Below are 21,879 nucleotides of genomic sequence, written 5' to 3'. Positions count from 1 at the left end.
GGAGGGACTTAATACTGGGAACGATCTATCGTCCGCCTGATCAAAATGCTCAGGGAGACCTTGAGATGAGATATGAAATTGAGGAAGCATCCAAACTAGGAAATGTGGTAGTAATGGGTGACTTCAACTACCCGGACATAGACTGGCCGCATATGTGTTCCAATCATGACAAAGAAGCAAAGTTTCTAGATATTCTAAATGACTATGCCCTAGACCAGTTGGTCATGGAACCGACCAGAGGGATGGCAACCCTGGACTTAATCCTCAGTGGGGACCGGGACCTGGTGTGAGATGTAAGTGTTGTTGAACCGATTGGGAGCAGTGACCACAGTGCTATTAAATTAAACATACATGTAACTGGCCAATTGCCAAGAAAATCCAACACGGTCACATTTGACTTCAAAAGAGGAAACTTCACAAAAATGAGGGGATTGGTAAAAAGAAAGCTGAAAAACAAAGTCCAGAGGGTCACATCACTCGAAAATGCTTGGAAGTTGTTTAAAAACACTCTATTAGAAGCTCAACTGGAGTGCATACCGCAGATCAGAAAAGGTACCGCTAGGGCCAAGAAGATGCCAGCATGGTTAACGAGCAAAGTCAAGGAAGCTCTTAGAGGCAAAAAGTCTTCCTTCAGAAAATGGAAGTTTTGTCCGAATGAAGAAAATAAAAAAGAACACAAACTCTGGCAAAAGAAATGCAAGAAGACAATAAGGGATGCTAAAAAAGAATTTGAGGAGCACATTGCTAAGAACATAAAAACCAACAACAAAAAATTCTATAAATACATTCAAAGCAGGAGACCATCTAGGGAGGCGATTGGACCCTTGGATGATAAGGGAGTCAAAGGTGTACTAAAGAACGATAAGGAGATTGCAGAGAAGCTAAATGAATTCTTTGCATCTGTCTTCACAGTGGAAGATATAGGGCAGATCCCTGAACCTGAACTAACATTTGCAGGAAGGGATTCTGAGGAACTGAGACAAATAGTGGTAACGAGAGAGGAAGTTCTAGGCTTAATGGACAATATAAAAACTGACAAATCACCGGGCCCGGATGGCATCCACCTGAGAGTTCTCAAAGAACTCAAATGTGAAATTGCTCATCTGCTAACTAAAATATGTAACTTGTCCCTCGGGTCCTCCTCCGTGCCTGAGGACTGGAAAGTGGCAAATGTAACGCCAATCTTCAAAAAGGGATCCAGAGGGGATCCCGGAAATTACAGGCGAGTTAGCTTAACTTCTGTCCATGGGAAACTGGTAGAAAGTATTATTAAAGCTAGATTAACTAAGCACATAGAAGAACAAGCCTTGCTGAAGCAGAGCCAGCATGGCTTCTGCAAGGGAAAGTCCTGTCTCAGTAACCTATTAGAATTCTTTGAGAGTGTCAAGAAGCATATAAATAGAGGTGATCCAGTGGACATAGTGTACTTAGACTTTCAAAAAGCATTTGACAAGGTACCTCACCAAAGACTTCTGAGGAAGCTTAGCAGTCATGGAATAAGAGGAGAGGTCCTCTTGTGGATAAGGAATTGGTTAAGAAACAGAAAGCAGAGAGTAGGAATAAACTGACAGTTCTCCCAATGGAGGGCTGTAGAAAGTGGAGTCCCTCAAGGATCGGTATTGGGACCTGTACTTTTCAACTTGTTCATTAATGACCTAGAATTAGGAGTGAGCAGTGAAGTGGCCAAGTTTGCCGACGACACTAAATTGTTCAGGGTTGTTAAAACAAAAAGGGATTGCGAAGAGCTCCAAAAAGACCTCTCCAAACTGAGTGAATGGGCGGAAAAATGGCAAATGCAATTCAATATAAACAAGTGTAAAATTATGCATATTGGAGCAAAAAATCTTAATTTCACATATACGCTCATGGGGTCTGAACTGGCGGTGACCGACCAGGACAGAGACCTCGGGGTTGTAGTGGACAGCACGATGAAAATGTCGACCCAGTGTGCGGCAGCTGTGAAAAAGGCAAATTCCATGCTAGCGATAATTAGGAAAGGTATTGAAAATAATATAGCCGATATCATCATGCCGTTGTATAAATCTATGGTGCGGCCGCATTTGGAATACTGTGTACAGTTCTGGTCGCCTCATCTCAAAAAGGATATTATAGAGTTGGAAAAGGTTCAGAAGAGGGCAACCAGAATGATCAAGGGGATGGAGCGACTCCCTTACGAGGAAAGGTTGCAGCATTTGGGGCTTTTTAGTTTAGAGAAAAGGCGGGTCAGAGGAGACATGATAGAAGTGTATAAAATTATGCATGACATTGAGAAAGTGGATAGAGAAAAGTTCTTCTCCCTCTCTCATAACACTAGAACTCGTGGACATTCAAAGAAGCTGAATGTTGGAAGATTCAGGACAGACAAAAGGAAGTACTTCTTTACTCAGCGCATAGTTAAACTATGGAATTTGCTCCCACAAGATGCAGTAATGGCCACCAGCTTGGACGACTTTAAAAGAAGATTAGACAAATTCATGGAGGACAGGGCTATCAATGGCTACTAGCCGTGATGGCTGTGCTGTGCCACCCTAGTCAGAGGCAGCATGCTTCTGAAAACCAGTTGCTGGAAGCCTCAGGAGGGGAGAGTGTTCTTGCACTCGGGTCCTGCTTGCGGGCTTCCCCCAGGCACCTGGTTGGCCACTGTGAGAACAGGACGCTGGACTAGATGGGCCACTGGCCTGATCCAGCAGGCTCTTCTTATGTTCTTATGTTTAACCCTGTGAGGTAGGGTTGGAAACCAAGGCAGCTCAGAACAAGAAATAAAGCCATTTAAAATCCAATAACCATAAAGCAAGAATAAACAGTTGGAAAACAGCCTAAAGAGGCATGATTCTGAATTTTGGGTTGGGTGAATGAAGTTTATTTATTTATTATTTGATTTATATCCCGCCCTTCCTCCCAGTAGGAGCCCAGGGCGGCAAACAAAAGCACTAAAAGCACTTTAAAACATCATAAAAACAGACTTTAAAATATCTTTGAAAATATTTTTTTAAAGCTTTAAAAAAATATTTTTAAAATAATGGCGTTCCTGTTAAGGGGCATGTTTTGCCACAACCCCAAATAGAGAGGAGACTCGGGAAGGTTCTCGAAATCTAGAACTGAGTCACGTGGGTTTGATCCTCCAATTAGGAAGGGGTTTGAGCAGCAGTTATAAGGCTGCTCTGTCCCCCAAGCGTTTGCCTTTTTTGCCTTGCGGCACTTACTGTTGGTTCCTGCTTCCAGTGGCTCCTTCAGCGTCTGTGTGGTGATCGTTATACTGCTTATTGCCTCCTTTATTGTTCTTTGTTGTTTGTTTTCCTTCTGTGGTCTTCCTATCCCATTGTTTGTTTGCTAGTCTGCTTCCCGCCGATCAGCTGGGCTGCGGGAGTCCACCCACGCTCTGGGTGGTCGTCTGCCGGCTCGCCGGCTGTGTGCTTTGCCATTAAGTTTATTGGGCTTGATATCATTTGTTGGGATCCTTCTGTGCAGCCTGGTTTCCTAGGAGGGGGCTGGGGGTGGTGAAGTTCCCTGTGCTTGCTCTTATCCTCGCGTTTGTTACAGTTAGTTTCGTTTCCGTTTGAAACGCTCCCGCCCCCCCGCCCCCCCTCAAAAAAAAAAAACTTTTCCTATTTTCCTTATTAGCATTGTTAGTGATTTGTGGTTTGTGTGTTCTCTTGGTTTAGGTTCTAAATTGATTATTTGGTTTCTTAATTGTGGATAGCAGTTGCATTAATTGATTAAGGAGTTATTAATTTATTCTTTGTTTATTTGCAGGTTTGGCAATTTGATTTCCTTTAATTGTTCCAGTTTATTAATATTCCCCCCCTTATAATACCCCCCTCTTCAATAAAAAATAAATAAATAAATAATAACAATTTAAATTAAAGGGATAAAAATTTTATTTATATATTGTTTCTTTCTTTTTTGGTGGTGGTTATTGTGGTTTCCTTTTCTCTATTCTTATTGTGCATATATATCTTTGTTGGGAGTTATATCTTGCTGTTTTGTAATTTCTGGTTGTTGAGTTTTGTTATAGTTCAATTTTCTCAAGTGTTGTTTCTTCTGTTATTTTCTTCCTCACTGAGTAGAGTTTCAATATGCCACCCAGGAAGTTTCAGCAGAAAAAAGGTGTTCGGGTGGTGAAGCAGGCTTCCAAGCGCCCTCCATCTCAGCAGCACCAGTCTTCTGATGAGGACGAAGACATGGGCACCGTGCGAGCCTTGGTGGCTAGGGTAGAAGCTCTTGAGAGAGAGCGCAGGCAGACGGTGGATGTTGAGACGGGACCAAGTTCCGCCCCTTCAGGTAAGAAATCTTCTCGCTTGGCAGCTAAGAAGCCTAAGTCGCGTATTCTTGCTGATTTGGTTTCTAGGATCAGAGTTCTGGAAGCCGCAACACCTGCCGAGGAGCCCACTGTTCTGCTGCCTTCAGCTGGCTCTTCAGCTGGTACATCTTCAATGTCTGCGTCCATGCTCCCAGTTCCGGCGGCGGGGACACTTCAAGGGCAACCTTCCTTTCCTTCCACTGGTATCCCGCCCATTCCAACTGAGGCTTACGGGTTTGTCGTCCCACCTGTGGTTGCCTCTCCTGCTGTTTATACAGGTGAGCACAATGCACCACATCATGCTCACAACACGCTGGCACAGGCTCAAGGTCTTCATTCTCAAGCCCCTTCAGTGGCTGGAGTACCACTGGAAGGTGGTATTACGCAGCCTCTGGTTTTTATGGGTGGAGTGCTTGTTCCGCAGCAGCCTCAGCTTCCGTGGCCTGCGGCGGCGGTGACACCATGGCAGCCGCCTGCTTCTTCTTTAAGCCAATCCCCTAATTTGTTGCCCCTTCCTCAGGGAGTATATCCGCAGGGTGATACCTCCCTTCCTTTGGGTGACCATTTATTACTGACTACGAAGGAGAAAATTTGGCGGGGAGAGAATATTGATTTGTTTACTCTCCTTTTTCGTGAAAACGAGGTGAACTCTAAGGAAGGCCAAGAGGTTAGGGAGCATGAGGCAGCCACTAAAAAGAGGGCTGACCGCATATGGCCCAATTGGCTCAATGCCTACACTATTTATATGGGTGTTATGTCTCAAGCTTATCCGTCCAGGGCCTTGTCAATGATAAAATACCAGGATATTATTCATCGTGCCTTTCGTGAATTCTCTGGGACCGCTTGGTTGCAGTATGATGAGAATTTTAGACAAAGGGCCGCTTTGGACCCCACCCTTCATTGGGATGTAGAGCATGCTGGCCTGTGGCTGCGTTCTATGACCCCTGCTAGGCCCACTTTGGGTGATAGGGCTGATAGCGGGCACCTTTTGGCACGCACGCAGACTTCCGCCTCTGGCCCCAGCCAAGGCGGGCACTGGGTTCAACCCCAGCAAGTCTGTTGGGCCTTCAACAGCGCTGGCAGATGTTTCAGGCGCCCCTGTCGGTTCCGCCATGTCTGTGGGCTGTGTGGTGGCACCCACCCCAGTTCCTCTTGCCAGCGCGCACGTCAGGCTCGCCAGAGTGCGGGGGAGCAGCACCATCCCAAGTGAGGTTCTGGCAATAGCGGCAGTACGTCGCAAGGCCAGTAGCCCTATTAAGTTGTTTCCGCTTGCCGGTTTGTTGGTTGGTTACCCAGATAGGCGAGCGGCAAAATTTTTGTCGCAGGGTTTTTCTGAAGGTTTTTGCATCCCTTTTGAGGGTCCCAGGGTTGCTTCTTCCTCTGCCAATCAGTCCTCCCTTAGCTCTATGGCACCAGTGGTTTTGGCCAAACTCAATAAAGAGATTGCTGCCAACCGTATTTCAGGCCCCTTTGCCTTTCCTCCATTGGAGAATTTGCATATTTCTCCTTTGGGTGTGGTCCCTAAGAAACAGCCTGGGGAATATTGCCTCATCCATAATTGATCATTTCCAAAGGGTGCATCTGTTAACGATGGCATTTCTCGTCAGTATGCATCTGTCAGATATACATCTTTTGATGAGACTGTTAGGGTAGTCCGCAGGGCTGGTAGGGGTGCTTTAATGGCGAAGTGTGATATTAAATCTGCTTTTCGCCTCTTACCAGTACACCCCGACGATGTTGATTTGCTAGGTTTTACCTTTCAGGGCCAATTTTATGTTGACAGGGCAATGCCTATGCGGTGTTCTGTGTCTTGTGCTGCTTTTGAAACTTTTAGCACTTTCCTCGAGTGGGCATTGTGAAGGAGGGCCTCTTCTTCCTTCTCCGCCCATTATCTCGATGATTTTTTGTTTGTAGGGCCAGCGGGATCTTCGCATTGCCGCTATTTGATGCAATCCTTTGAAGCTTTAACCACTGAGTTGGGCGTCCCTTTAGCTCCTGAAAAATCAGAGGGCCCGTCCACTTCCCTTACTTTTTTAGGGATTCATTTGGATACTGTTGCTCAGTCTTCCTGTCTGCCTCAGAACAAGTTGCTTGCATTGCGGCAACGACTTAACACAGCACTTCTATTGAGGAAGGTTACATTAGCACAATTGCAGGAGCTAGTAGGCCATTTAGTTTTCGCTTCTAAGGTCATCTCCCCTGGCCGTGCGTTCCTCAGGCGTCTATGTGACGCGATGAAGGGAGTTCGCTCTTGTTTCCATTTTATAAGGATTTTATCTGGAATGAGAGCGGATTTGCGCATGTGGCTTGCCTTTTTGGAGGATTTTAATGGTCTCTCCTTTTGGCGCGAGGAATTGCTTTTAGAGGCGGAGTTCCAGGTACATTCTGATGCTGCTGGTGGCTTAGGCTTTGGGGTAATTTTTAGATCCCAATGGTGCGCTGAGAGGTGGCCTGCCTGGTGACGTGCCTCGGGCATTACGTCTGATTTGACATTTTTAGAATTTTTTCCGATTGTGGTAGCCATTCATATATGGCTGTTGGCATTTCAGAATCGCACCGTACGTTTTTGGTGTGACAATCAGGCCACAGTGTGTGTTATTAATGCTCAGACATCTAAATCTCCTCGCGTTATGCGATTGGTGCGTGCCTTCGTCTTGCAATGTTTGCGTTTTAATGTCCTATTAATTGCTCGACATGTTCCAGGTTTACAGAACTGTGTTGCTGATGCTCTTTCCCGCTTACAGATGGCGCGTTTTTGAGAGCTTGCACCTGGAGCAGCCCAGCACCCGGTTCCGGTCCCACCTTTCCTGTGGCACCATGGCAATTAGCAGTTGGGGCTGCTATTGCTTCTGCCCTTGTTCCCAGTACTCAAAAAGCGTATCAGCGTTCTGTTGCGCAGTTTCAAGCTTTCTGTATCAGTGCTGTTCTGCCTTTAGTCTGGCCTGTTCCTGTATCCCATTTATTACAGTTTATGCTGCACTTGAAAGGGCGAAACAATTCTGTTTCTACTATCACTGGACACCTCTCTGCGCTGGCCTTTATTTACAAGGCACAGGGACTGCCGGATCATTCTGTAGATTTTAGGGTCAGAAAGGTCCTTGAGGGTTGGTCGCGTTCCACTCCCAGGCCCGCTGACCGGAGGAGGCCAATCACGCCCGATGTCCTCCTTCAGATCCTGGCATTATTTCGCTCTTTATGCTCATCCCAGTATGAGTCGCACCTTTTCGCTGCAGTAACTCTGACAATGTTCTATGGTGCTTTTCGCCCTAGTGAAGTATTAGTTCCTTCTAAGCGTGATGTGTCCTATCGGGCCTTATGCTCTGGCGATTGCACGTTAGGTGCTGATTTTGTTAGGCTTTCTTTAAGAGTCTCTAAGACTGATCAGAGAGGCCGTGGTGCCGTTATTTCGTTACGTAATTGCCAGGTTTCTGAATTATGCCCTGTGGCAGCGATGCGTCAATTCCTGTCTATAAGGCCGTTCGGCCAGCATTATCTCTTCATACATGCGGATGGCTCTGCCCTGACTCAATTTCAATTTTGGGCCGTTGTTCGGTGGGCCTTGTTGGCCGGTGGTCGCGATCCAGGAGTCTATGGGCTGCATTCTTTTCGAATTGGGGCGGCCACGGCCGCAGCCCTCGTGGGCATGAGCGTTAGCAATATACAGGCGATTGGTAGGTGGCGTTCTTCTGCTTTCAAGTCATATGTTAGGTATTGATTTCAAGTATTGTTCCTTGTGTTTTCTTCAGGTGTGTTACGCCTTCCAGTTCCTGCACGGATCGTCCTATGTGGGCATTCTATCCTGTTTTGGGCGCACCGGAGGGCCTCTTTGACGGTTTCTGGCACGCAGCTGCAGCTTTCCACTTGGGCTACAGTCAGCTGGGAGGCGCGGAGGGGCATGTTGTGGGACGCGTTTATGCCCTCTATTTGCCGAATTATGTCTTCGGCTAAGCGGCCTCATGTTCTGTTGATCCATTTAGGGGAAAATGATTTGGTGCGGCGGCCCGGTATGGACTTGCTGCTCAAGGTCACTCGTGACCTAAAGTGGCTCATTCGTTCTTACCCTGATCTCATATTAGTGTGGTCTGACATGCTTGAGAGATGGGTATGACGGGGTGCTATTCACCCCAATAGGATTGATAGGTCCAGGAAATGGGTCAAGAGAAAGATCAGGGATTTGATTTTATCCCTGGGTGGGGCTTTTATTCCTCATGGGAGGATTAAGTTCAACTTTCCTCACCTGTTTCGAGATGATGGAGTGCATCTTTTGGACCAGGGTTGTGATTTATTTTTGGAAGATCTTAGGTGGGGTCTTCGGGGTTTGTTTTCCTCTTTGGGTGGAGGGAACCAAGCTTCAGCTGATTCTCTCTTGTGGCATGGAATTCGGGCAGGTGAGGTATAGTGGGGTTAAACTGAGGCGGTTAAGGCATTTTGGTAAAGGGCACTCCTTAGGGAACCATCAGGGCTTAATGCCTGGTGGGGATCTGGGGAGTGTCCTCGTGGTGACCGGCTTGCGCATCATGGTGAACGCCTGTACGGCGGGGCCATGCTGCGGGGGTTGGAACCACACATCTGCCTCCAATAGCAAGGAGGGTGAATTTCTCCCTCATCCTTGACTATGGAGTTACAGTATTAGGAGAATTATTTACCTTTGGAAGGGGAGGGAGTATTCCCTCATAGATAGGTATAGCCTCACCTGCCCGAAGTAATTTAGATTGGAATAATTGGCTGAGCGTAATTGGATTTAGATTGTTATATTTAATAAATATAACATTATACCGTATCTGTGTCACAAGTCTTCTTTGGTGGGGTGGCAAAAAGAAAAGGCTTAAAAACATATTAAAAAGCAATTCCAACACAGACTCAGACTTGGATAAGGTCTCAACTTAAAAGCACAAGTTGAAAGAACAAGTTCCTTATCACTTGAGCCTGTAGTTCTCTGCACACTTCCCAGTTTCAGTAAGCCCCATTGAATACATTGGGACTTGCTTCTGAGTAAACAAACATCGGATTGCACTATAAATATATTTAAAGATTGTGTAATTCATAAACATATTTGATAGTAATGTTTATAGAAATATTTCTTTATACTGTGTCCCAATAAGTATTTGATTTCACACTATGGTTGTAGATGATTTTTTCCTCTACATTTTAAGTGTGCCCTTCTTCCTGGGGGTGGTCATGGTTCTCTGTTGTTTTCATCCTGAGGGGAGGATAGGCTGAGAGATGGTGAGTAGCACATTTAAGATCTTTTCACCTCCCCCCCCTTTTTTATTTGTATTTATTTTATATTTCTCCAATATCTTCCCCTGGCTGTTTTTATGTATTTTAAATATTTTTAGTATAAATAAATAGGAAATCATAATTGTGAACCTCCCTAAAAGCAATTTACCTATCCTTATGTTTTGGCAAAGTGATGGTGTGAAGGCATGCTGGTAGAACAAGAGACCATGTTTGAGGAATGTTATAAGGTGTTTGAGGACTTTGTCACACATTACTTTTTGAGACCTGTAGATTCATGTTGGAAAGAACACGTGCACATATTGAATGGTGGCTTGGGTGCTGTTTTTTCAGTCTACGCTGCATGCGTAGCAAAGGTGATACATCATCTGACAGCTAGCTTCATAACGTGAGAATGAAAAACATTTGGATCACCATTCACTTGTTTACTTTTCTCACTATTGAGACCTCTTCATATATTACTTTTTCATACACAGAAATTTAATCTTTGTATAGGAAAAAGTATTTTGTAAAACGTGAAGGACAGTGCCTGCCCAGTCGGTATAACCACTGTACAAGATCTACTCAGCCACTGTAATTACCTTTTTGTTTTGAGTGCCCTTTTGTCTGGGTCTTGGTTCAGGTGTGTATCCAACTTTGATGTGCTTATGGAAGGGGTGTGCAAGTAGTGCCCCCCCCCCAAGTGTGGAGGCTTGGACAAACATTGTGTTATGGAAAACCAAAGTCTGTGTGAAAGTACATATTTGGGAATGCCATCAGTGTAATCCTAAACACACTTAATAAATAATTTCGAACTTGCACATCACAAAATATATTATGGTCATGTCCATAAGCACCAGGAGGGTAGTCGCCCAGGGGAACTTAGTCCCTCTGCTTTTTTGGGAGCAGGGTCCCTATGTCTCCAAGCATCCTACAGTCAGCATGAAAAGGGAGTGTGTTAGTCACTGAGAAGAGTCTTCTAATAGGCTTCCTTGCCTTTTCTGCAGATTGGAGCCAATCAGAGTGAAAGGAGGTGAGTCAGCCACTGAGAAGACTCTTCTCAGTTGCTAACGCTCTCCACTTTCATGCTGATTGGCTCCTAGAGATGTTTGTTGTTGTGAGAGAATGCATAACAAAGATCTCATTCTTAATCCAGGAGCAAAAAAGGGTGTACGTGGCTGTAACTATCATGAAGGGACCCTGCAGCTCTGAATTTTCTACTAAACAACTGATAAATACGTAGGTAACTTTGTGTCTGGAGACTTATTATTAAGAATCACTTTCCATAATTGTAAGGAGGTGTGTCCACATGCATGCATCCCAGGCACCTAAATGAGGGGTGAGAGCAGCATAGGGACATAAGCAGGTGTCTTATTCTAGGGGTTCCCAAACCTTTCTTCTACATAGACCACTTGAAAATTGCTGAGGGTCTGAAAGTATCTGAAAATTTACTATGGGCATATGCAAGATAATTAACTCCCATTAGTAATAAGAGCAAGAATTTGAGCTGTGCGTATGATATTGTAATGTAAAGGTGTAATTTTAATTTTGCTAGTTGTTTATGTCACTACTATTGCCATTACATTCAGTGATATATGGGAATTACGATTTACGAGTAACATTAGTACAAAAAACATTACTAAGGATTTTGTATGGTCTGGTACGGGAGGAGGTCCATGGGGGTGACACCATGAGTTACTGCACCAGGTGACACCAACCCTAGTGATGCCACTGTATCTAGTGGGAAATTGGTGTGTGGCATGTATAATGGCATGTATAACCAACTGCAGAACTGCAGCTCAAAAAGATGGAGCATCCTTGACTGGATAAATGATATCACACATAAAATTACTTTCAACAGAAGTCAGGAATTAGCACACTGAAAATGTCATTTTAGCCATTTAGTTTATAGAATTGATTGTAGCATTGGCAGAACAGAGCAAACCACACAATCCATAAGTGCTGGTAGGAATGAATGGTTAATGACAATCTGCTGCTTTTTATGAGCCAAAAGGAATGATATAAATCCACTCAGGCTCCTCTGACAGGCAAAGTCAATTGATCTCAGGAAATGGAGAGGACCGAATGACACAAATAAACACATAGTATTAACTGGCAATTAAGTCAAAATACATGTGTTTAAATCTTCTCCGGCCTCCACCAGGAAACACCATGGGGAATCACAAGGAGCCAGAAGACCATACTTAAGTTACACTTAAAATTGGATTAAAAATCCAGTCATTTTCATGCCCTCTGATATTTCTATAAAGAAGTCACATGCATCTGCACTTTATTTGTTGCCAATTTGCTGAAGGGTGCTCAGATGATCATATGACACCATCATTAAATATATGCTCTGGCCACTGAAATGTCTGATCTTGGGTAGCAGAGCTAGGAAAGACCCCTGTCTCAGACCCTGGACACCTGGTGCTATGCAGGGTAAATGGCATTATGCTTCATGGACTAATGGTCTAACCAAGTAGGCAGCTTTGGAAGTTCTCCATTCGTTTCAGTTGACACTTACCCAGAGATGCTACATCCATTAAGCAGATGGGGAGTGTTTGTGTTTCTTAGAGATGTGTATATGCATCAAGAGTTCCTGTGCCCACAGAAATGAAATGGTTTGAAAAAGAAGAATGAAGTTTTTAACCAGTTGGTTAAGTAAACACTCTTCTGCAATCATTTCAGCTATTCAGAACTGAATATAAAATTAATCTTGGCCAGCACAACACAATCTTCCTGGAATCAATTATTAACTGAAAGAAACTTTGCCCTCACCATCACAGAATGTTTGAAAACAATTAGTATTTTGACATATGTGCAATCCAAACAATTTTAATGTGTAACTACAAATAACATTTCTACTTATAGACTAAAATTCTGATTATAGTTAGAAAAAATGTAAGAGCTTTTCATACAGACCATATTCTCTGGACTGTAGTTATTTCTTCCTTCTAAATGCAGTTCGTTCTCCCTTATGTAGTCCCTATATTCTGAGGGCACAAAAGCGGTTTAATGGGGAGGAGGTTTTGACCAGTCTCAACTTGGAGCCAGTGGAGGTATCATTGATCATCTCACTTCAAGTATTGATAGCTCACTTCAAGTATTCAAAGCACTTTATGTATATAATTTTAATAGTTCTTACAACAACTCTGTAACCTAAGGCCATGTTATCACCTGCAAGCTGCAGATCAGGAGCTGAGGCTGAGAGGTGGTGTCTCCCCAAGACTACCTAATGTTTAAAGAAGTGGGATCTGAGGACTATCTTGACCGCATTCTTTAAAAATATATATTTTATTACATTAAAAATAATATTAACTATACATACTGTAAACAACCATAAATCACCCAATCTAAATATTGTATGGAGAATAGTGCATCTGTGCTCACAATCGCTTTATATTTTACAACAATATTAACTATGCAGCTAACTGCCCCTCCCTCAGTTGTGGGCATAATTCAGTGCAGCAATATTTTTGATGGCTGAGTGGAAGAATCCCAGAGGTCCCCTTGCCTGTATACAGTAGGAATGTCCACAAACCTGCTCCATTTGTCCTTTGCTTGCTCCATGACAATGAGCAGATTTCCTGTGTAGAGCCAGCTGCCACACTAGACATCCAGCCTTTTATGATGAAACTCTCTGCTTTCCAGTGCTCAGTGACCTGCTCAAGACACCGCCAGTAATAATATTACTACATATTTGTGTTCTGCTGATCCTCTTTGTTGCAGGAGGATGGATGAAAGGGTTGGGGTAGAGTCCAAAATGACCACCTGCTCAGTAATATCTGATAAAACCCTAAAACCATTTGCTAAACACCTGGACCTTGGGATGAAGAATCAGCCCTCTCTCCCACACCCTCTCCTGCTCTTAGGTGATATGGTTTTATTGATGTGAATCATAATCAAATCATAATCGAATATAAGGACATGGAGAATGTAAAAACCAGTGAAACTGCTAAAACACATCAGTCACCAAAAGACTGAACAGGGCACAAACCCTCTGCGCTATCCCATGGCTCTAATCTAGGCCCCTGTGTGAACCCAGGGACTACCCATCCCACCGCATATTTGGCCCTGGATCAATTTGGTGCTGCCCTGGTCTCCAGCTGGGAGGAAGAGTGGGATATAAATGTTACAATTGTTGTTGTTATGTGCCTTCAAGTCAATTACGACTTATGGCAACCATATGAATCAGCGACCTCCAAGAGCATCTGTCATGAACCACCCTGTTCAGATCTTGTAAGTTCAGGTCTGTGGCTTCCTTTATGGAATCAATCCATCTCTTGTTTGGCCTTCCTCTTTTTCTACACCCTTCTGTTTTTCCAAGCATTATTGTCTTTTCGAATGATTCATGTCTTCTCATGATGTGTTCAAAGTATGATAACCTCAGTTTCATCATTTTAACTTCTAGTGATACTGCTGGTTTAATTTGGTCTGACAAATATTTGTCTTTTTCACAGTCTTCTTCAACACTCTCAAACCCCCTCACCACGTTAAGGTGTGCATCCTAAAGGGGAATATTACAATAAATAAATATAAATAAATAAAATAATAAAAAATTGGAGGTGGGCCTAATATTTAATTAAGGTTTTTTAAAAGCCCAAGTTAAACCTATGATTGGAAAAGGGCAAGGAAGGAGGAGACACTGCATCTCCTTCTCCCCTGATTGAGAGCAGGAGAGTTTGATCCTGCAGGGTATTGCACCTTCACGAGTGCTTCCTCTGCAGGGAAGGTGTTTGCAAAGCAAGAACCTGCACCCCACAGGATGGAATCTTCCACTTACTAGCTGCTAAGTGAAGGAATCTATTTTGCACACTGCTGCTCTTTTGCTAGTCCCTTCCCTGCAGGATAGAATCCTCTGCTGACCAGATAGGAAGTGAAGGATTCCATCTGGCAGGGAGTTGCTTCAGGGGGCAGCGTGCTGGGTGAGGGAGTGGGCAGGAAGGAGAGGCCAGGCAGGCAAGCATTGAAAGGCATTCCATTCAATCCTTCCTGGAAGACGCAGCTGGCAGTCAGGTAGGTCTCTGCCTTTTTGCCATTTTTATTCTTTTTCCTGCCATTTGCCTGCCTCTCTTTCTTTCCTGATGCCCTTTTCCTGGCAGTCTGGGATAGCTCTGGGTTGCCCAACCTGTGGCAAACCAGGGTTGTTGCAACCCAATGCAAGCAACTCACAGTTTCCCTTGGATTGGCCCAATTTGGTTCGGGAGTTGGCCAAATCTGATGCACAGACCTACTGGATACTGTTGGAAGTGGAGCAAGAACAACTCCTCTTTTGTTCTTTTGTTTATGTTCCAGAAAGGCGATAGAGTTAGGGTCCTCCAGATGGCTAGGCTTGACTATCTTTACCTGTGATGCTCTGACTGACTTCCTTCCATCACAGACTGATATGCTTAGGGAAGCGTATCTGCCCCTCCTCCTTCCACCCTTTCCTTCCTCTCTTCTTCTACTGTCTGAGAGAGAGGAGACATCTTTGTCTCAGCTCTCTCCCTCCTGAGCCATGAGGGCAACTCCCAAACATGGGCGTTGCGCCTCCAACTTAGTTAGAACTAGGTATGCCTTTCCTATCTACTATGTATTTCTGTAAATAAAGTAGCTTATCTTATTTTACTAAGTCTTAAGTCTCAGTGATCTCAATGTAGGGTAAAAGCCTGCTACTTAAGTAAACACACACACTGGCACACACACATCTCAGACCATTGATAATCTCTGCCAATATCTATACAAATTTACATACCAGATACAAGTCATAAAACCCCATGGAAAAGGATCAAGGTCCCAAATCTGGCAAGGATCCAAAGGTAGCCAAAGTTCCAAAGGTAGCCAGAGGAGGGTCCAAGAGAGACAAAGGGGGGGGGAGACAAGGCAAAGATGTTCAGCTTGAATTTTTTTAAAAAAAATAACTGCAGGGTCAGTGTTGCTTGTTAATATTAATGCTGAGTAATCGGTCTGAAAAGGTTGAAGATATGCCTCTTTTAAAGTTTCCAATCTAGTCTTGCGTTCATATACTCATAGTAAACTGGTAACTTTCGGGTTATACCACACTCAGCAAACCATAGCTTGTGCTTGCTCTGGTTCACCGCTGCTTTCCAGTTCTACTTCTGAGGACAAAACTATATAGGAATTTGCTGGTTTGGAACTAACAGTAAGCTGTCTGAAACAGGAAATGTCTAGTTGGCTTGGTTGGAGTGTGCAAAGGGAGGAAGGAGTGTATGAGCTGAATACACAACTTTTTCACAGTCTTGTAAACTATGGTTTTGACAATTAGAAATGTCAGCCAAACACACTAGGAATGATTTCATGCCATGTGGAGGGTGTAACTGTGGGTCAGAGAAGATACTACAGCAAGTAAATGAATACATAAATGAGTGGTGGGCTGGCTTGATAATCACTCCACATTGTGTACAATCCACCTCCCACACTCACCTACATGATTGCTGTCTGGAATCCACTTCCCATGGAAATAAGCCACAGGCTCTCCTTGACTTTAGAAAAGTTAGATTGCACCTCTGTCATGGTACATAAGCCTCTCTGAAATTGGTGTCCTTATTTTGATGGCTAAATAAGTGCTAGACTCTATTTCACATGTGTCTGAGATCTGGAGTCCAGATAACTTGGAGATCACCTGTTTAAAGTCTGGCTCCTTCACTCAGCCAGAAAAACAGACCGGCAAAAGGTAGGTAGCCACATGCTTGGCAAGTAGTACTAGAAACATGTGTGATTATGTGTTGAGTAATTGTTTAATAGTGCTAACTAAATTGGGAATTAGCCTATTCAGTCCGTACTCTTGCCAGGTTTACTAAAGTGAATACAGTGCTGATGCATTTGTGGTAGAAGCTTCTGAGAATCCAACAGTCAAGACCTCTGGCACAAAGCTGAGCCCTAGAATACAGTTCTGAGTACAGTCTTCACACAATTGGGACCTCACATGTTCATATACATATGATTATTGGTGTAAATATGTCAAGAAGAAAAGAGAGGACAATAAAATCAAACAATCAGCAATACATCTGGCTTACATCTTTCACTCGCTTTCTTAGTCGAGGGGAAACATGGCTATTATAAAATCTGCTGCCCACGTGCATAGTCACATTTATATTACATTTATATAAGAATCTTTCTTTCACAGGAATGATAGGGAAATGATCCTTTGAGACTGTTACCCAAGCTCAGCATACAGAATCAAAGTTCTGCTAACTGTTTGTGGTAGTGTACCTTCTCCTGTGAAGTTTGCTGTTGTTTCAGAGAATTAAGCTTGGTTGAAGAGAACAGGTTTCTGATACTCATATATAATTTTTCATAAGTTTCAGAAATGGTTTGCTGTGTGTCATTGGGAACTGCTCTCTGAGCAGCACATGCTCAGGCACATGGAACTAATAACACAATCTGTTGGATTAGGGCCCAACAGGAGTACTACATCTTGGAGGAGGGATGGGCAAACATGTCAATTTTGGTTTCTCTCAGTTTCTCATTTTTCCAGTCTTAAGTTCAGTTCTCCACATTTCCACATCAGGTTTGGTATGTGTGTGTGCATGTGTGTTTTCAAAAAAGTTCTGATGAAAATTGATCAGCATTTTAGTACAAATTTCTCCTAATAAACACATTTTGTACACAGTTTTGCCTAATATACACATTTCTGCAAAGCAAAATAATAGAATGCATTTTTGTATGTTATTTTTCACTAATATATACATTTTATGCACACTTAAATATGTACATATTTGTACACATTACTTGGCTGGAGAACTGCATTGCAAAATTCAGAGATGTGTGAATGATGGCTGTATTTCAGTTCACATTTTTTTTTGGAAAATGTGAATTAAGTTAGTTTAACTGTAAATGTGAACTGAACTGAATTTCTTCCCCTCCCCCCCCTTTTTGAGGTGGGGAAATCAAACCAGTCCCTGCCGGAGGCACTGATGCCTGGGGTCCTTTATATGAAGCCCCCCTTCCAACTAACCCTAGAATAATATTGGGCATTTCCTTAGCAGGAAATAAATATCACTTCCTCTTGACTTTTCCAATCAAACTAAAGGAGAAGGAAAGCATCCAGTGAGGGAAGAACTTGCACCTGTCAGGGCATATGATTGCCACCAAAGGAACACACACAAAGGAACACACATTGCATTTTTTAAAACTGCAAAACGGAAGGCTATCTGAGCAGTCTTTACAACATCTTAGAAAAATGCTTTCTGTTCACTTCTCAGAAAAAAGAGATGAAGGCTTGCACTTATCCAAAGCTTTATACAATTAGTTTAAGTATATACACTTTAGAAAATACCAATACTGGAGTTTATAATGCTGCTGTGTTGTTTTTCCACTTGGCTGGAGCTCTGCTTTACATCTTGCTTCGGCGGCATAATTAACTTTAGCAGCTATAGGAGCAAAGCCTCATAGTTTACAAAGCAGAGATCTTCTTGAAGCATCACTGTAGCCAAATAAACCCAGAAAATATTGTTCATGTTCCTTATATGCTTGTAACTTTTGTATACTTTACCATTCTTCTCTCTGCTGTGGACAGATGGGATTTTCAAATAAAAACCAGATGAAAAGCAAACAGCAATTTAATAATCAAAAGCTCAAGGTAAAAACTGGCATCTCCCACTCAGAACTGCAATTAGATCTGTTTGTGGAGTGAAAGCATGTATCTAATGAGTGTGTTGTTACTTCTTGCTATGAAAACTGCAAATTATTAGATGTTTAATGGTCTTTCCACACACACTAAGGATGAGAGAATGACAGGTGGACAACTGGTGTCTAAATTCTGTGACACTGAGATATGGTCCAGCAGCAATTTTTTTGTTTTGTTGACCTCAGTTTTGTGCAATAATTAGAAGTACAACTGATACACATGTAGGCTCTCCTTAGAGGTTCACACGAGTGCCTGTAGACTGGGGCAAGGTCAGTGGGTGCAACCTCACACTTCCCCTCCCCAAAGTGAAGCCATTATTAATCAAGCACAGCTTTCTCCTTGAATGTAGATTATATTAGGGGATGTTTCTGTGTGTCCTCTAGGGATGGGTGAGAAATTTGATTCAGTTCACATTTAAAACCAAATTTTGCAAATCCGCACTTTCAGAAACAACATGAGAACCACGACTCAGCCTTCCTTCAAAAGTCACACTTATCTGAATTCTGTGATGCAGTTCTTCAATTGAACCATGTTTGCAAAAATGCATATATTAGGACAAAGTGTGCATAAAAATGAATATACATTACTGAAAATGAAATACAAAAATGTATTACTTTAGAAAAAATTGCTTGCAAAAATGTGTCATTAATCAAAACTGTATATAATGATGTGCTTAGTAGGAAAAATTTGCACTAAAATGCTGAAAAATGTTCATGAGGATTTAAAAAAAAGAAATTCACAAATCGCTGCAGAAAAATGGAGAACCAAACTTAAGTTTGAAAAAAATGAGAAACTGAGATAACCCAGATTGACAGAGTCATCCCTGGTGTCCTTATCAACAAGTATACACAATTGTAGAACAGTCCCTGGCCAAAACTTGTCCTACTCTTTAGCTAAAGGGGTGAACAAATCTGTCAGTTTTGGTTTCTCTCAGTTTTTCATTTTCCAGTCTTAAATCTAGTTTTTCACAAATTCATTTCACAGCAAAATGCAATTTTAAAAAATCCTCACATAAAATCATCAGCATTTTTCTCCATTCACATTTTTGTATGCAGTTTTGATTGATATACATTTTTGCGAGCATTTCCCCATAATATAATATGTGGTCGTATGTTATTTTCACCAATATATGCAATTTTATGAACACTTTACCCTAAAATGTGAATTTATGTACATATTGCCTGGAGAACTGCATTACAAAGTTCAGAGATGTGCAAATTTTGATTTGTGCATTGGTGCAAGAACTCCAAATGAGGTAGTTTTTCATTAAAATGCAAACAAAATTGAATTTCTCTCCCATCTCTAGCTAAGTCATTGTGGACTGTGGGACAAATTACCTTTATATCAGGGGAAATGAGCAATTGAGCAACAAGTCAAAGCTTAGAGTAAAAGAATATGTATCTTATTATAAAAACTGAGATTCACGAAACTTAAAACACAATGAAGACTAGGAGAGGAAAAGAATGTAAATGTTCTTTGCTGTATTATCCTATATCTAGGCTAGGAACCTTTTTCAGACCAAGGACTGCATTCTGTATCAGGCAAATTTCACATGCCAGTGGTGGGCAGGTCCAGAGACAGAAGTGAGTGGAACAACAAACGTACATTTTACCTTTACATAGTTGGGTAGTTTCTATTGTTAGTATTAGTATTATATAAATTTATATCCCACCCTTCTTCCTGAAGGAGCCCAGTGTGGCAAACAAAACAATTTATCAAGAACAAAAAAGCATTCTAAAACAATTTGAAACATTCTGAAAAACAATTGCAGATAAAAACACACTTCCATTCAGTGATCTCCAGGTTGCCAGGAACAGTGCCCTTCAGCTATCAAATGCCCGAGTAAACAGGAATGTTTCCAAATTCCTCCTAAAAGTCATTAATGTTGGCAACAGACACACCTTACTGGGGAAGGCATTCCACAAATGGGGAGCCACCACTAAAAAGGCCCTGTCACAGGTGGGCACCAATAGGGAAGCTACCAACAAGGCCTCAACTGCCAATTATAGGCTCTGAGATGGTTGATACTGGAGAAGGTGCTCTTTTAGGTACTTGAGTCCTAAGCTATTTATTTATTTATTTATTATCTAATTTGTATCCCGCCCTTCCTCCCAGCAGGAGCCCAGGGCAGCAAACAAAGTGCTAAAAACACTTCAAAACATCATAAAAACAGATCTTAAAATACATTAAAACAAAACAGCATTAAAAACATTTTTTAACAGAACAACTTTAAAAAAGGGTTAAAAACATTATTGAAAAACATATTAAGCAATTCTAACACAGACGCAGACTGGGATAGGTCTCAACCTTGTTGAAAGAGGAAAGTCATCAAAAGGCACCGAAAAGATAACAGAGATGGTGCCTGCCTAATATTCAAGGGGAGGGAATTCCACAGGGTAGGTGCTGCCACACTAAAGGTCCATTTCCTATATTGTGCACAATGAACCTTCTGATAAGATGATACCTGCAGGAGGCCCTTACCTGCAGAGCGCAGTGATCGACTGGGCATATAAGGGGTAAGATGGTCTTTCAGGTATCCTGATCCCGAGCTCTATAGGGCTTTGCACACTAAAACTAGAACCTTTATATACTAGTACTAGCACCTTAGAGCTTTATATACTAGTACTAGCACCTTGAATTGGGCCAGGTAGTTCACTGGCATATACACACCTCCCAGTCTTCCAACCAGGCAAGTTAAAGATATCATGATTCAAGGGCACATCCCAATCAGACAAAAACTGTTCAGCAGGGTGCAAAGCAGGGTCAGTGATGGGAGTGGCCTGGGGAGATGGGTGCAGCTGGGGAGAGTGTGGTGAGGGGAGAGTTCTGAGGGACAGATAGGAAGGCTTGGAGGGCTGCATTTGGCCACTGGGCCTGAGGTTCCCACCCCTGGGCCATATTCCAATGGTGTAAAAAAGAAAGACACAAAATAATATATACACACGAGACTATGCATTAGGCTGTGCTCAGACCCCCTGATCTGTCCATGGCTCTGATCCAGGTCTCCCGGGTTGGCCTGGCCCATCCGGTGGCAACCTGGGGACCACCTGCCCCACCCTGTATCTGGACACAGATAAATTTTGGAGCAGGGCTAATGTTTAATTAGGGCTTTTTAAATACGGTTGGGGGTAAAAGGAGGAGATGCTGTGTCTCTTTCCCTCCTTCCAACCAACGGCAGGAGGATTTGATCCTGCACAGTGCTGTTGCTTCTTCATGTGGGGTTCCCTCATGAAGGAGCAGTCACCAGCAATGCACAGTATCAAATCATCTGCTTACCAGTTGATTCCATCTTGCACGGTGCTGCCTCAGGGGGTGGGGTGTCAGGGAGGAAGTAGGAGAGGCCAGGCAAGAAGGAGGGATCGGTGGAGAGAAAGCCCAATACCCAAAGTCATCCACCCTTACCTTCTCCTTGGAAGACACAGCTGCTATATGGTTGGGGAGGTGCCTCTCTTTGTGTGGTTTCTCCTTCTTCCCTCCCAATGGCTGCCTCGCCTTCCCGCTTGGTTCTGGTCCACCTGACGTGTGGCAATCCAGGGCTGTCTCAACCCAACTCAACTGATGCCTGGATCCCCATTTAATGGCCCGATTTGGTTTAGGACTCGGCTGAATCTGGTGCACAGCCCTACTAAACATCTCAGCATCATCAGCTGGTTGACAACTGTGATCCAATTTTACAAGTAGTCAGGGCAAATTTGTCTTCTGTTTTGTAATGAAAAGGTATTTGTCAGAGTCC

Source organism: Rhineura floridana, chromosome 2, assembly GCF_030035675.1.
Source record: "Rhineura floridana isolate rRhiFlo1 chromosome 2, rRhiFlo1.hap2, whole genome shotgun sequence".
In the NCBI taxonomy this organism is placed as follows: Eukaryota; Metazoa; Chordata; class Lepidosauria; order Squamata; family Rhineuridae; genus Rhineura; species Rhineura floridana.
Note: the sequence above shows the minus strand (reverse complement) of the source record.